The sequence below is a fragment of the Paramormyrops kingsleyae genome, chromosome 20, assembly GCF_048594095.1.
Source record: "Paramormyrops kingsleyae isolate MSU_618 chromosome 20, PKINGS_0.4, whole genome shotgun sequence".
Lineage (NCBI taxonomy): Eukaryota > Metazoa > Chordata > Actinopteri > Osteoglossiformes > Mormyridae > Paramormyrops > Paramormyrops kingsleyae.
This window is the reverse complement of record NC_132816.1, coordinates 14492096-14506598: the sequence shown is the minus strand read 5'-3', so window position 1 is coordinate 14506598 and position 14503 is coordinate 14492096. Positions and strand designations below refer to the sequence as shown.

The following is a 14503-nucleotide window of genomic DNA, read 5'->3' as shown; positions in this document are numbered from 1 at the left end:
TAAAGTTTTAAACTCATAAGAAAAGTAAATGCTTAAGTCAGTCACCAAAGTATATCCATGATTAATTAAAGGTTCCTTACCGCAGTCAGACAGGACACGAAGCGAGAATTTTTAATGTACACACAGAAGCAGCTTTTAAGCTGTGTGGTAAGGTCCGCAGGCTATGGGGTACAATCAATGACTAACACCAGGCAGTTAATATTTAAAACATGACACAAAGGCCTTGTGAAGCTCGATGTATTAACAACAGCGATGGTAGGAGGAGGAAATCATTCGAGTATATTTATTCCCAGCACTGGGACTGAATTTAACCGGTTCTCTCAAATATTATGTAATACAGACAGACAGACAGACACACGTATATATAGAATTTATAATATACAACTTAAAACTAGGGAAGTCTTCCACATTATACCTTATAATAAATAATTAACTTTTTTTTTAAAGCGATGTTTCATTCACCCTTTCATTTTCTCCAAGAGCACCATGGCAACATTCCTCGACTTTCGCAAATTGCCATATTAACTAAATATAAACACATAATTTACACATTCACGCAAACACAAACGGCATCAGCAACAAATCCCTAGTGCGTAGGCGCGTCTGTTGGCCGCGGCTACCCTTCGACGAGGAGCTGACAGGAGAGCAAGGTCGATGCCTTACGGTTTGTACTTAGGCCGACTCTTACATTTATCGGGACAAGGAGATTATCTTCTGAAAATAGGTCATCAATCTCACATAATTGTATAAATGCGCATTTACAGAATAATGGCTTACGGTATTGTATACAACGCTTTATTTTTGAAGAGCAGCATCAAGTCAGAAGCTCTTGTTACACAGTTCTAGACAAACCCTATTACAGACTGTCAGAAAAACGCTCCTCAGAATTCCCGCTCACAAAAAGTGTAACCGACCTTTTGATTTCCTTCGCAGCAATCGGCACACACACACACGGCCAAAGGCACATCAGCAAGTGTTTTTTTTCTTTTAAATGTTTATGCAAGTCATGCCAGTCAAGAGCGATTCAGATTTCGGGCCACGTATGCAATTTGAACTGTACCTTTGACCCATGTCGTAACTCTCATCACTACTGGTCAACCGCGGAGCAGAACGGAGAACACACCTCTCAGACTGACAACCAAAATATCTGAAACATTATAGCCCTATACAAAAACACAACTGTTACACCGCTTAAAAAAAAATCTATAATACAGCAAATGGAGGGTCCAACCATTTCCTCTTAATTTAAAAACTTACTTTCTCGGCTTTCAGTGAAAATCTCATAAAATGTATTATCATTCTTCGGTGAAAAAATAAATGAAAGAAAAAAAGTCACAGAAACAGTATTTGCCCACCTGGAAACCTTAAAAACTAGCATTTGACAATATTTGGAGTGGAGTATTTACTTTATCTGGCAAGTTCCCACACCAAACTTATATCAGGGGCATTATGGGAAGTCTACAATCTGGGTGATTCAAATGGGCCAATCTCGCTGACCGAGAGATCACCTTATCAACATGCCTCGAACGGTCTGACGCACACAGTAAGTGTTCACTGGTGTAAAAGACGGATCCTTTTCTTCCTGGAATCCAACACTGCTGGGTATGACATCTCTAGCAGGGCAGAGATATTAGTCAGCAAAAGAATGTTGAAAATGCACTCACTCACCGGACACTGACGCTACAGATAACAGATTCAAGAGGGCCTTTTTAGCATAAGAAAAAACATTGGGTGGCATTTGATTTACTCATGTGTCAACTATTTCTTGAACCGTACCCGAAGAATCGCATCATATTACTATGAGCTAGAGGAAGCAGAAAATGACATCCAGCATGACCATGGTGAATGTGTCAGAATGAAGATCTTTAGTCTAAATTTGATTATAAACAAGTGTACATTTCTTCCACATTCAGACAGTTGTGAGGGTTTTTCTAAAATCACCTACTCAGTATTCCAACTCTATGGAAATGCGGAGCAGTTCAAACTCTTCCAAGTTCTGGCCAAAACGGAGCTCCTAAACAAGAAAGTGTAGGCCGGAATTGTAAGAGTTTTCGTAAATAAAACGTGAGCCATTGAAAGCCAGCTGACTACAGTCCCAATCAATAAATCAATCAACAGCAGCAGCAAGCAGGAAAAGATAAATGTTGTTGGCTAGTCTCCTTTGTGTAGCACATTTGGATCATGCCCTGCCATTTCCCAACAGCTCAATCTGATCATTATAAAAATCCCTGAACAGAAACACAGAAGGCGCCTTTACTGCTCACAGAAAAGCTCAACACCACGCCCCCATTAAACAATCTATCAGTTTTCTATATGATCAAGTTTTCACTTTAAACTCTTGAAATGTATAACATTTAAAAAATACAGACACTCCTGAATTAATAGCCAATTTACTGACCGCCCGGACTTACGACCTGTTCTCTGACCAGTCGGTTTTGTACGCTGTACGAGAACTTTGGTCGCTGAAACGACAGCGCGGCATCTCATCTTGAATCACCCTCTCAGTCTCGGTCCTGCAGTTCCCTCGATTTCTTTGGTACATCGTTTTAACAATTTTTGCTGATTGTACTTTTGTGTTCTGTAAAATGTAAGAGTTAAATGAGGAGCGCCTGTATTTATTAGGTGCTGTCCTATAGGAGAGGACATTTGTACTGTGAGATGCCGGACAGCAGGCCACCAGCTGGTTTTCGGTGATCTTGCGGCTCCCCATGGGGATCGATTACAGATCAGCATCAGGCGCCTCTTTTAATAACACCCAGCTGACCTTAACTGGAGTAAGGTCAACTGGGTAGTCTTGAGGCATGTTCCCAAGGACAGGGAGGTTAGCGTTAGGGCGTGTGCAGTTTTGTTGAGGTCATTGTACGTTTTCATTTCCTGTTGATTAAGAAAAACGAGACTAATGAAGTTAAAAGCTGGTGTCCGGTGTCGAATTCCCAGCATCAATGCAGATCTCCACTCCGTGATTTCTCACAGTGCAAAGAACCGCCATACAAATGGTTTGACAGGAATTACTTTATTAATCAAGATAAGCAGTTAGAAGATGAATGGATGTGTATACAATAGGGGTGTAACAGTACACAGCATATTACTGAACCATTTCGGTCTATCCCAGACAGTTCAATACGCACAAGTGAACCGCAGTGTTACGATATGCCTGCCCTTTTCCTATACATACTGGCGTGAATTCAAGATGTATTATTTTTTTTGGTAAAAAAAAAACACCATCTAAAAAAATTGGGATCACCTTATTTTCAAGGGCTAGAATTTTAAAGTCAATATACAACAGCAGATGGCGTAAAATTACCTGCTTCCTAGCTAGAGGTAGCTGCATACATCAAAAGTAATCGACGTCGTTTCAGCAATGACGTCGTATTAGCGGTGATCCCACCCGCTGTTGACAAATGGCTGATGTGACGCCGTGGGGCTGATCAGCAGCAGGCATAATTTGTACCGCGAATTAATGTGTATTCCTGTATTTACCGCGAGTCACGTTAATTGTTGGTTTCCTTGTCTGTGCCGCTGCTAGTAATAAACCGATAGAGGCTTTAAATATAGTATTTCATGTTAAAAAAAAAAGCCTGTCATCTTTATTAGAAGAACTCAACCACTCGCAACACTGCCCCCCCGAGTAACTTAGAACAGACATTTGAGCTGGAGTTGAAATATAATAAATACACGGAATGGCATGAGGAGAGGTTTGGGACCTGGTGTTGATCTAGCCATCGAACTACATATCAATATAACATTTTGAATAACAGAAGTTGACAGTTTACTGTGATACTCTTAATTTGCATATGTTCTGATATTACTGATTTTTTTCCCCCGAGTAAATATACAACTACCACCAAGATTAATAGCTTGAAACATTTCCTTTGACTGCCTAAGACTTTTGTAAAGTACTGTATTATCGTACATTATATCGGATATCCAGGATTATGAAATGACAAGAACTGAATAGGGGGAGAGGCTGGGGGAATTGGATTCAGCTTCTAAAGTTAGCTTCTAGTAAATAAAAAAAAATGGGGAATAAAGTGTGGCGACATGCATGTTGAATAAGGCTCACATGCGCAACATGTTTTCCTCCGACTACCCGCTGCTCAAGCAGCTTCCTTATTACGCGCAGACTGTCCTCTGATAAATACGATTCCTAAGAGGAGGATGCTAGGATTCAACTGCCTGGCAGTGCTACCGAAAAACGTGAAAACAGGTCGATCGATACTAATGTTTGTTTGCTGGTCTCGTCCAAACTTAGGTTTAAAATACTCAGATTAACACGCGAAAGTTCAGATCGTGTAAAAAAAAAAAAAAAAAAGTGGGGAAATTAAAGTTCATAGCGCGTGATACAAAAATCCCACAATAATCTTCGGACACGCTCGTTCAGCATTAGCGCGGATGTTTAAGAAACAAAAGCTTCGGTGTCCTAGCAGCAGGAATGGTAAATATCTAATTCTCAGATAAACAAACGCACACACGCACACCCGAGCTCCTCTAATCTACAAGCCCGCGTCGTAAACAAGGACACGCAGGCAGGATGAGCGCCGCTCTTCCGTCCATACCGCAGAAATAAAACCATCGGATGTGGGACTTACTTCAGTCTTGCGTCGGTTGGGGGAGTCGCTCCTCGTTATGCGAGGCAGTCCTGGGCGGGAGAGCGACTCCTGTAGCGGCTGTCGGCCAGCCAAGACAGTCAACTGCTCGTCCACATTCCAGCCGAACTATCGGGCTGCGGGGCCGCGCTGCCTGCCGGCCTTCGCTCCGCCCAGGCATCGTATTTTTTTTCCTCTGGGTTTAGACGAAACGCTTTCCTCGGCTAAGTTGCGTCACTCACGCTTTATAAAAAAAAAGGAGTTTGTAAAGCTTTATTATCCGCTATTTCATTTCCCGTTTAAAGAGGAAACACGGTACCGCTTGATACAGATTAGACTTCAAACCATATGCTTACAATTAAACCAGAGACAGAATTGCTTTTAGATGATATTTACAAATGCTAATACAACTCCTATTCTGCACTATATATAAGAAACTTACGATGCTATCTAAATAAAGAGCATCTTGAAGGTGTCATTGATGTTTAAATAACACTGTTTAATCAAGACTTAAGGCTTTCATCCTCCAGCATCATTGCTGTGCCTATAATTTAGTTAAACAATGCGTAATTCAGAAGGAGTGGAATGTTTAAGGCGACAACACTTCCTCTTCTCACCTGTATTGCATTTCAGCAGACCCAAAGAGTCCCCTCTGCCAATATGCCAACACAGCAGCAGAGTTGGATGACCTGTGTCACACTTACTCCCAATGTTACACACTACAAATGCCTCAGTACAATAAAGCACTAGGAGGAGAAATCACATTTCTACTTAAGACAATCACTCTTAGCATTAAAAACTAAAATGGCTGCCCCTAAGGATGCACTGGGTTTAAATTTTAAATATATATTTTTTAAAAGTGTGAGCAGATATATACAGGTTCCTGGGCCTCGAGTTACACTGAAAAGTCACTCAAGGAAAAAGTAGAATCTGGAAAATCTCAATTGTTAATCATTAAGTGATTGCTAATTGTGATTTAAGGCACCTGGCTCATGAATGATTGCTTCAGTGCACGCACTGAATTACAGGTTAAACCAAAGGTGCAGCTGCAAGAAGAAAAAAAAAAAAAGCCACTTTTCCCATTTCACTGCGCAAAAATAAACAAAATGCAAATCACAACAAATAAGAATGCAGCAGTACAATTAAGGAAATCAGCCTATCCAGGTACCGGGAATTGGTCAGCCAATGTGTATTAAAACAAGCTTGTTTGAGCGCATTTTACATTGTATTTACTAAGCAGGTACTTTGCTCAGGGGCTCAATGGTGAAAACACTCTGCTGACCCCAGGATTTGAAGAGACGGCCTTCTGAACAGAAGCAAAGCATCGTAAGGCTTGGCTCATACTTCACGTGAAAGCAGGCATAGCGCCGGACCGGCTGCAATCCTGAATGTTCGTCCTTCTGGTGCCAAGTCACCATGTACTTAGATGTCAGTTCTGGAGTACCGCTGTAGAGCAAAGATACTCTTAAATCGCGTGTGTGAAGTGTATCGATGCTACAAGAATAAATAAGAATATTAATAAAATGCCCAAAGTTAAACTTTAAAACCATAAAAAAGTACCACCACACCGCCAACGTCGCTTTACCTTGTTTATCCACAATATCTCCTCATTTAAAAAATGTTCTGGCTGTTGAGCTGTTCCTTTCTTCACCACCACTTCAGTGCTTATGGCTTCCATGATGTACCAAAACAGTAGCATGTGGCGTGCTCCACTAACCGAATTTAATAAACATAAGGATACGCTGAATTTATACAGATTATAAATTTATGGGCATCACAATAAGCCTCTCAATATTAATCTGCTTACAAAATTGTGGGCGCAAGTAAACATCCGTACAGCACCGAAAAACCAGCATCCTGTCAAATGTTTACACCCTTCATCTAAAGCCCAGGTAATTATTGTACATGCGCCCTATAATCTCCATGTGATATCGTGTAGGCCTTAGCCTGTAACTCTGATCAAGTACTTTTAAGGAAACTATTAATAAATATTGTCTTTATTGAAACATTTCATTAATCAGAGATTTGTGAATTTACAATAACATACTTAAGCAATACAATCAAGCAAACAGACTTCAGAGTTTTAAATATAAATGAAAAACGACAAAAAAAAAAAACCCACAAAAATCTGCATAGTCTAAAATGGTTTAACGGATAACACCACTAAAACCACAAATTGTATTTTTATTGTATTGTTTATTACCTTGCAGAATAGCCATTAGGCTTTACTTCATATATCCAGCTTGCGGATTACCAAGCTACTCTGTAGTGATGTCCAATTTGTAAATGAATTGTTTTGAATTTTTTCAATAAAATCAGTCAAACCTGAGTGTAAGAGACCGAACGAGCCAGTATGAGCAAGCAGGGAGTAACAAACAGCCATCATGTGATCTCTCTCACACACACACACACACACACACACACACACACACACACGAAGGGGTACTACAGACAGTCTATGAAAAGCAAATGTAATTAGATTAAAGGTTGCCATGTTTTTTTTTTTTTTAATATGCTGATGTGTCAAAAATTTTTAGAATCTAATACTTTGACCTGTACATTGTTAAATTGACCTGTACAAGTAGAATTTTTAGATTTGAAGAACTGGTTTGACTGATTCACTGAAAAGAACCGGTTCATATGAATGATTCATTTATGAATCGGACATCACTAGCATGAACCATCCTTAACCCGATGAGCCACAACCCCTGCTTTCGGAGCAGTTTCAGTTATGGAACTGCGTTAAATTGTATACTACACATCTGATAAGTTTAAAAAAAAACATGGCACATTTAGATTTCTACTGGCCCGCAGGCTGCTCCAACGTTCATTAGACATGACTAGGCAATGTGGGGGTAATAAGATCAAGAATTTCATTGTGTAAAAAGGTACAAAAGGTTAAAATGTACAATAATTTAATAACATAATGGCACATAATGCATGCTTATTTTATGAGCATTTGTGCCGTTATGGCACAGAATCCTGATGCATTTTACCCTTTATACTGCGAATGCATATTTGCACCAGTTGTGTAAAATTGCTGCCAATAGGTCTGACACAAGCATTATTGAATTACCAACAAATCGTCATGTGCCCATGGCATTTGGGTGGCGCGGTGAGCAGTGGCGCCCCCTTTCTGCCTCTGCTCTGCGTGCACAGAGTTTGTGTGCTCACCCCAAGCCACGTGCCCCCCCCCCCCGCAAAGTCCTCCGATTTCAGCCCTAAGTCCAAAAGCATGCATGCTGAAACACTCCCTCTTAATCATCCTTAATGTGTGACTGTGTGTGTGTGTGTCTTGAGATGGACCGGCATGCTGTAACAGGGATTCCCCTGCCTCACGGTTCCTGGAATGGACTGCAGACTCAATGTGGACCTGTACTGCATAAATGGCTGTGAGATAGATGGGCCCCATAAAGTATTATTCACAACTAGTAGAGACATCAGCGAGGTCAGAGGAGATGTTTACATGTGACCACTATAAATCTCTCTTTGAATACCTGAACTGTAAAGTGAAAATAAAAAAGGTATTTACACCAGACTGTCTGGAGTAATTGCAAGTTCTTTGAAGACTTATCTACAAATATAGTACTGTGCAAAAGGTTTAGGGAGTGAAAGGAAATGTTTAAAAGGTATTTATCTGGGCAGAAGGTATATATTTGCTCAGCAAAGGAAAAAAAATGTAACATATGCAAAATTTAGTGACCCTATGAAAACTTGCAACAGTTTCTTCTGTTCTCGAAAACGTTACGGACATCTTGTTGGATGGCTAGAACTTCAGTTCCCAAACCTCTCCTCAGGGGCACCCAAGCCATTCCATGTGTTAAAATTTCACCACCAGCTCACTACTTAGTTAAAAAAAAAAATAATAATCATAATATATATTTTTATGGTGGGGATGGGGTGCTGCTGACCTCAACCCGGGACGTTTTGGGTCGGTGGAAGGAATACTTCGAAGACCACCTCAATCCCACCGACACGCCTTCCGATGTGGAAGCAGAGTATGGGGACTTGGGTGTGGACTCCCCTATCTCGGGGGCGGAGGTCGCTGAGGTGGTTAAAAAGCTCCTCGGTGGCCGAGCCCCGGGGGTGGATGAGATCCGCCCAGAGTTCCTGAAGGCTCTGGATGCTGTAGGGCAGTCTTGGTTGACACGCATCTGCAGCATCGCGTGGACATCGGGGGCAGTGCCTCTGGACTGGCAGACCGGGGTGGTGGTCCCCCTCTTCAAGAAAGGGGACCAGAGGGTGTGCTCCAACTATAGGGGGATCACACTCCTCAGCCTCCCTGGTAAGGTCTATTCGGGGGTTCTGGAGAGGAGGGTCCGCCGGATTGTCGAACCTCGGATTTAGGAGGAGCAGTGTGGTTTTGGCCCCGGCCGTGGAACAGTGGACCAGCTCTATACTCTCCGCAGGGTTCTGGAGGGTTCATGGGAGTTTGCCCAACCAGTCTACATGTGTTTTGTGGACTTGGAGAAGGCATTCGACCGTGTCCCTCGGGCAGTCCTGTGGGGGGTGCTCCGGGAGTATGGGGTGCCGGGCTTCCTTTTAAGGGCTGTTCGGTCCCTGTATGACCGGTGCCAGAGTCTGGTCCGCATGAGCGGCAATAAGTCGGACTTGTTTCCGGTGAGGGTTGGACTCCGTCAGGGCTGTCCTTTGTCACCGATTCTGTTCATAACTTTTATGGACAGAATTTCTAGGCGCAGCCAGGGCGTTGAGGGTGTCCGGTTTGGTGACCTCAGGATTAGGTCTCTGCTTTTTGCAGATGATGTGGTCCTGTTGGCCTCATCAGACCGTGACCTTCGGCTCTTGCCGAGACAGTTCGCAGCCGAGTGTGAAGCGGCTGGGATGAGAATCAGCACCTCCAAATCCGAGACCATGGTCCTCAGCCGGAAAAGGGTAGAATGCTCTCTCCGGGTCGGGGATGGGATCCTTCCCCAAGTGGAGGAGTTTAAGTATCTCGGGGTCTTGTTCACGAGTGGGGGGACGATGGAGCGGGAGGTCGACAGGCGGATCGGTGCGGCGTCCGCAGTGATGCGGGCGCTGCATCGGTCTGTCATGGTGAAGAAGGAGCCGAGCCAAAAGGCGAAGCTCTCGATTTACCAGTCGATCTACGTTCCTACCCTCACCTATGGTCACGAGCTGTGGGTAGTGACCGAAAGAACGAGATCGCGAGTGCAAGCGGCCGAAATGAGTTTCCTCCGCAGGGTGGCTGGGCTCTCCCTTAGAGATAGGGTGAGGAGCTCGGTCATTCGGGAGGGACTCAGAGTAGAGCCGCTGCTCCTCCGCATTGAGAGGAGTCAGATGAGGTGGCTCGGGCATCTGATTAGGATGCCTCCTGGGCGCCTCCCTGGTGAGGTGTTCCGGGCATGTCCCACTGGGAGGAGGCCCCGGGGAAGACCCAGGACACGCTGGAGGGACTATGTGTCTCGGCTGGCCTGGGAACGCCTCGGGATTCCCCCAGAGGAGCTGGAGGAAGTGGCCAGGGAGAGGGAAGTCTGGGTTTCCCTGCTGAGACTGCTGCCCCCGCGACCCGACCTCGGATAAGCGGGAGAAAATGGATGGATGGATGGATAATATATTATAATTCCCCGCCATGGAGATGTCACAGTCGCCCGATGTTGGAACGAATGGGCACGTGAGGGAGGGCACCCACACGTTATGAAGGTTCCGGTCGCCCAAAACAGACCACACCAAGTGAGGATCGTCATACTGTGCACCAAGCATTACGGAACCCCATGACATCTGCGTCTGCCATCCAGACACAGGTACTGGACTGGGTACACCACCCCGTGTCATCCTACACCGTGTCTCAACGACTGGCATCAAGCAGACCACAGGTTCACCCTTCCATGCGTAGGTTGCTGTTAACACCAGCATAGAGACGGCTGCATTTGGAGTGGTACCATAGCCAGGAGGCATGGACTGATAATGAGTGGCATCGTACCATGTTCAGCGATGAATCTCAGTTCTGCATTACCACATATGACCATCATGTGCACGCATTGACGACGGGAAGGGGAGAGGACCAATCTGCCAATGTTGTGGAGAGACACATTGGCATTACTCCTGGCATCATGGTGTGGGGAGCCATAAGGTATGACATCATGGTGTGGGGAGCCATAAGGTATGACATCATGGTGTGGGGAGCCATAGGGTATGACATCATGGTGTGGGGAGCCATAAGGTATGACATCATGGTGTGGGGAGCCATAAGGTATGACATCATGGTGTGGGGAGCCATAAGGTATGACATCATGGTGTGGGGAGCCATAAGGTATGACTTCATGTCATCCTGGTAGTTATTCGGGGGACCCTGACGGCACAGCGCTACGTCAGCGACATCCTGCGTCTGCCTGTCTTACCCCTCCTGACAGCACCCTGGTACAGTCGTTCAACAAGATAAAGCCTGTCCACACACAGCACGCGTGTCTATGGACTGCCTGCGTCATGTTGAGGTCCTTCTGTGGCCAGCCAGGTCCTCTGATCTTTCCCCAATCGATCATGTGTGGGATCAGCTCACATGTCAACTCAGTCCCAGTGTCAATCTGCAGGACCTCAACGGCCAGTTACAACCGTGGGCCGACTTGCCACAGGAGAGGATAAAACAGCTTTACGACTCCCTTCCGCACCGTATCTCTGCATGTATCCAGGCCCGGGGGAGGGGGGGGGGGTACCAGCAGTTTTACACCAGCATGAAGATCCTTTAAACATTTTCTTTGACTGCCTAAGGATTTTGCACAGCACTATACGTGGACACTGTGGTCCATTCCCCCACTGGTCTGTGCTCACATTGTGTCTCATTTGGCAAGAGCAGTCCCAGAATGTTAAGCACAATCTGCTCTTTGCCAGCTACATAAATGTGACTATTTAAACCATGGTCACGCTATGGCAGAAATGGGTACTTGTTGCATGCACAATTACGTTCTGCTTATCATTGTACCATCAAAGATCTTGTTAACTTCCCACGTGGTAAGCCACAGTAGAAAAAGTTACATGGTTCAGTGGGGGGCGGGGGGCGGGGGTGCAAGTACAAGTTGCTCTTGCTCTTAGTTTTAATATTAGAATCCGTCCGATGTTCTGGTACTCAGGGAAGGTTCTTTTGGAGAAAGGGTTGCGTGTCTCACTGAAGATTTCTGACCTATTATTGCATTTGCCGACCTCAAGCAGGTAAAGAAAAAAACAAAAAAAAAAAACACAGAAACAGCACTCTGCTAACATCAAACATTCAACTAAAGGAGCTGCAGTCAGAGGCAATTAAAGAAGGACCAACAGCAAACAAACGAGGAATGTATGGCAGATAAAGCGCGCGCCTTTTAAACCAAAACGGGAAGGAAAAAAAAAAAACGACCCATCTCCTCTGACTTTCAGTTTAGCCTCTTTTCATACCGTACCAAAATGGGTGTTACAGACACAGACCATCTTGAATTCATTTCCTGAGCAACCCCACCCCCCAAGCAGGAAGATGTGCAGCTTGAACTGAGTGGCAGAGGTGGGGGACAACCCTGTTGCTCAACATGCGAAATGCTAACGCGAAATTCCGATGAGATCAGCATGGGTTCCCAAAAAGGGGCTCACGTGGCTTTAGTCCGACATTTTCTTTGGTTCAGCCAAAGTGGCCCATGCGCTGAACGGCCTGTTACACCCTTTTCATTTAAGCGAGCAATAAAATATCGTCTCAATTATCATCTACGGCCAGGTGCAAGCGAGTATGCACACACTAAACTCTGAGTAGAAGGGCAATTGTTCAAAAGCGATAGAGATATATATAAAAAAGGAAAATACCATTTAAGATGTAGCTCTATTTTTCAGTATTTGAAATGTTTTTTGATTATTTTTCCCCTAATACCTTTTACCTTGCAACAAGACAGATTAGCCGCTCTGTTTGGCAAACGTGAAGCAAAGACCTCCACGGAGACATAAACACAGCGCACACTGGCTTTTCCAGTAAATTAGCATCCCATGCGTTACAGTGTTTCCTCTAGGTTTACAGGGTTTTTTTGAGGGGGGGGGGGGGGGGGAGCAAACAGACACCAACAGGATTCATGGTGTTCATGTGGTTCTTTATTGACAGCAGTCACTATATGAACTAAACATCAGAACATTTCTTTTTATGAAAATTATCCACAAATTGTGCAGCTTTTGTCACTGCAGTGTATCTTTGTGGGTACGCAGATACTTTTGTCTGCTTTTCAAGTGGTTGGCGCGATATATTTTCCGACGCTGGTGGGAGTGTGCTCACCTGTGTGTGCGCGCACGTCTCTGTGCGCGCGCATCGGGGCGGAACTCCGCCACGCGCGACACAGAGAGCAGAGGAGAATCGTAAACACGCGACCGTCTACAGACAAAAATGACAAGCTGTTGTATAAACAAGATAAATAACAAGGCTATTTAGTTTGTTTAATAAAGGCACCATGTATAGACCTGTTCTATATGAAAGGTAACCTTAAATGACTTCTGTTGTAATCTGGCGCTATATAGAAAATAAAACTAAATAAAATTAACTTGACCTTTAAGGGGGGGCGGGAGGTGCCGTTGGGGGCGTTCCCCCCCCCCCCCCCCCTAATATAATGGTAGGGGAAACACTGCGTTATTTGGGGAAGGCAATAGAAATACACTGACATTAGTATAAACACACTGGAAAAAAAAACAGGGGAAAATGCACAGACAAATGCAAAAAAAAAATAAAAAATGCATGTCTTTTGTGCCTGATAAGACATGAGGATGTTTCCAGTGGGGGCCAAGAAGGGGGAGGGGGAGGGGAGGACAACCATACAGCTGCCTGTTTGTTTAGACATCCTCTGTATCAGCAGGTTCAGTGCGATTACGCTACATTACACAGAACACGTACACTGTACATACACGTACACTGTACATACAAACACTGAATGATGTTTGTTAGGTTAGGTGTATTGTATTAAAATGCATTTTCGCCTTATGATAAACCTATTGGAACGTAACCCCATCGTAACCTGGGAAGCGTCTTTTTTTTAAAAAATACCGCATACATCTAATAAGTTTGGGGGGGGGAGGGTGGGGCTGCTAAGAAAAGCTCTACCTAGAGCCCCCTGAATAGGCAGAGCTGGCCCTTAACTTAAAGAGTACCACCACAAGTATAGTAATAAATGAATAGAACGTAATCCTTAATCTCTTTGGCATTTAACAGTAGGGGTTAAATGTCCGTTAATGTTTAGTAATGTTTAAATGATCTGTTCATGCTGAATTGCTGTAGCACTAACATACAAAAATGTGTGTCTGCATTTTTACTTTAATTTTTATCGTCATCTTGCCATAATGTTCTTTAGGACTACTGATAGCCAGAGAGCACTTCAGACGAAAAAAAATATTCATTTATCAGACGTAAGCACCACAAGAAGTTTGACGCATGACAAAAAAAAAAAAAAGTTAATGCATCCTCTGTGAGGTTTAAAGGTCACCGGCATGGGTTAAAAATAAACTGTTGGCCGTCAGGTTATCTAGCAAACTGGGGTCAACAAAATGGCTCACACAAGAAAAGGAAACTAGCATAGTTTTCCATATTCCAAATGCGTCCAAGATTTCCTGAAGGCCTAACAATACATGACTTATGGGGGGAGGTGGGGGTTGTGCAGTTTAGCACTAAATAAAGTCAGCTTCAGTTAGAAAAAGCTTTGGTTCACCGATTCCCTCTCCACCTTCAAGAAGCGCATCAGCACCCATCTGTTCCAGGAATCCCTCCTGGAGCCTCTGACAACTTCATGATCCCTGAATGTTCTTAATGCTGCATTTTCTGCTTATTAAATAGCAGCGGTTTTTTTTTGGGTCTTGACTTGTTTGGAAGATGCTATTTAGCTCTTGCTTCAAAACCGCTTATACTTCTGCAGTCATTGTAAGTTCAGCCGTGCACTTGTACCTAGCTGGTTATGTGAAGGCCGTATGTTTGT

The 14503-nt window shown here is 44.0% G+C and overlaps 1 protein-coding gene across 23 annotated transcripts in view; it reads right to left on the bottom strand.

Annotated features, from left to right (window-relative positions):
• sgms1b (sphingomyelin synthase 1b) overlaps positions 1-14503 on the bottom strand; it is a 37274-nt gene that overhangs the window by 8262 nt on the left and 14509 nt on the right. For 8 of the 23 annotated variants that reach the window (XM_072703810.1, XM_072703808.1, XM_072703809.1 and 5 more), the window contains exon 1: positions 4590-6684. The exons of 7 other annotated variants lie outside the window; for them this stretch is intronic. The gene's annotated coding sequence lies outside the window, so the exon portion shown is untranslated. 8 more of the 23 variants (XM_072703815.1, XM_072703817.1, XM_072703818.1 and 5 more) reach the window with 4 other exon arrangements.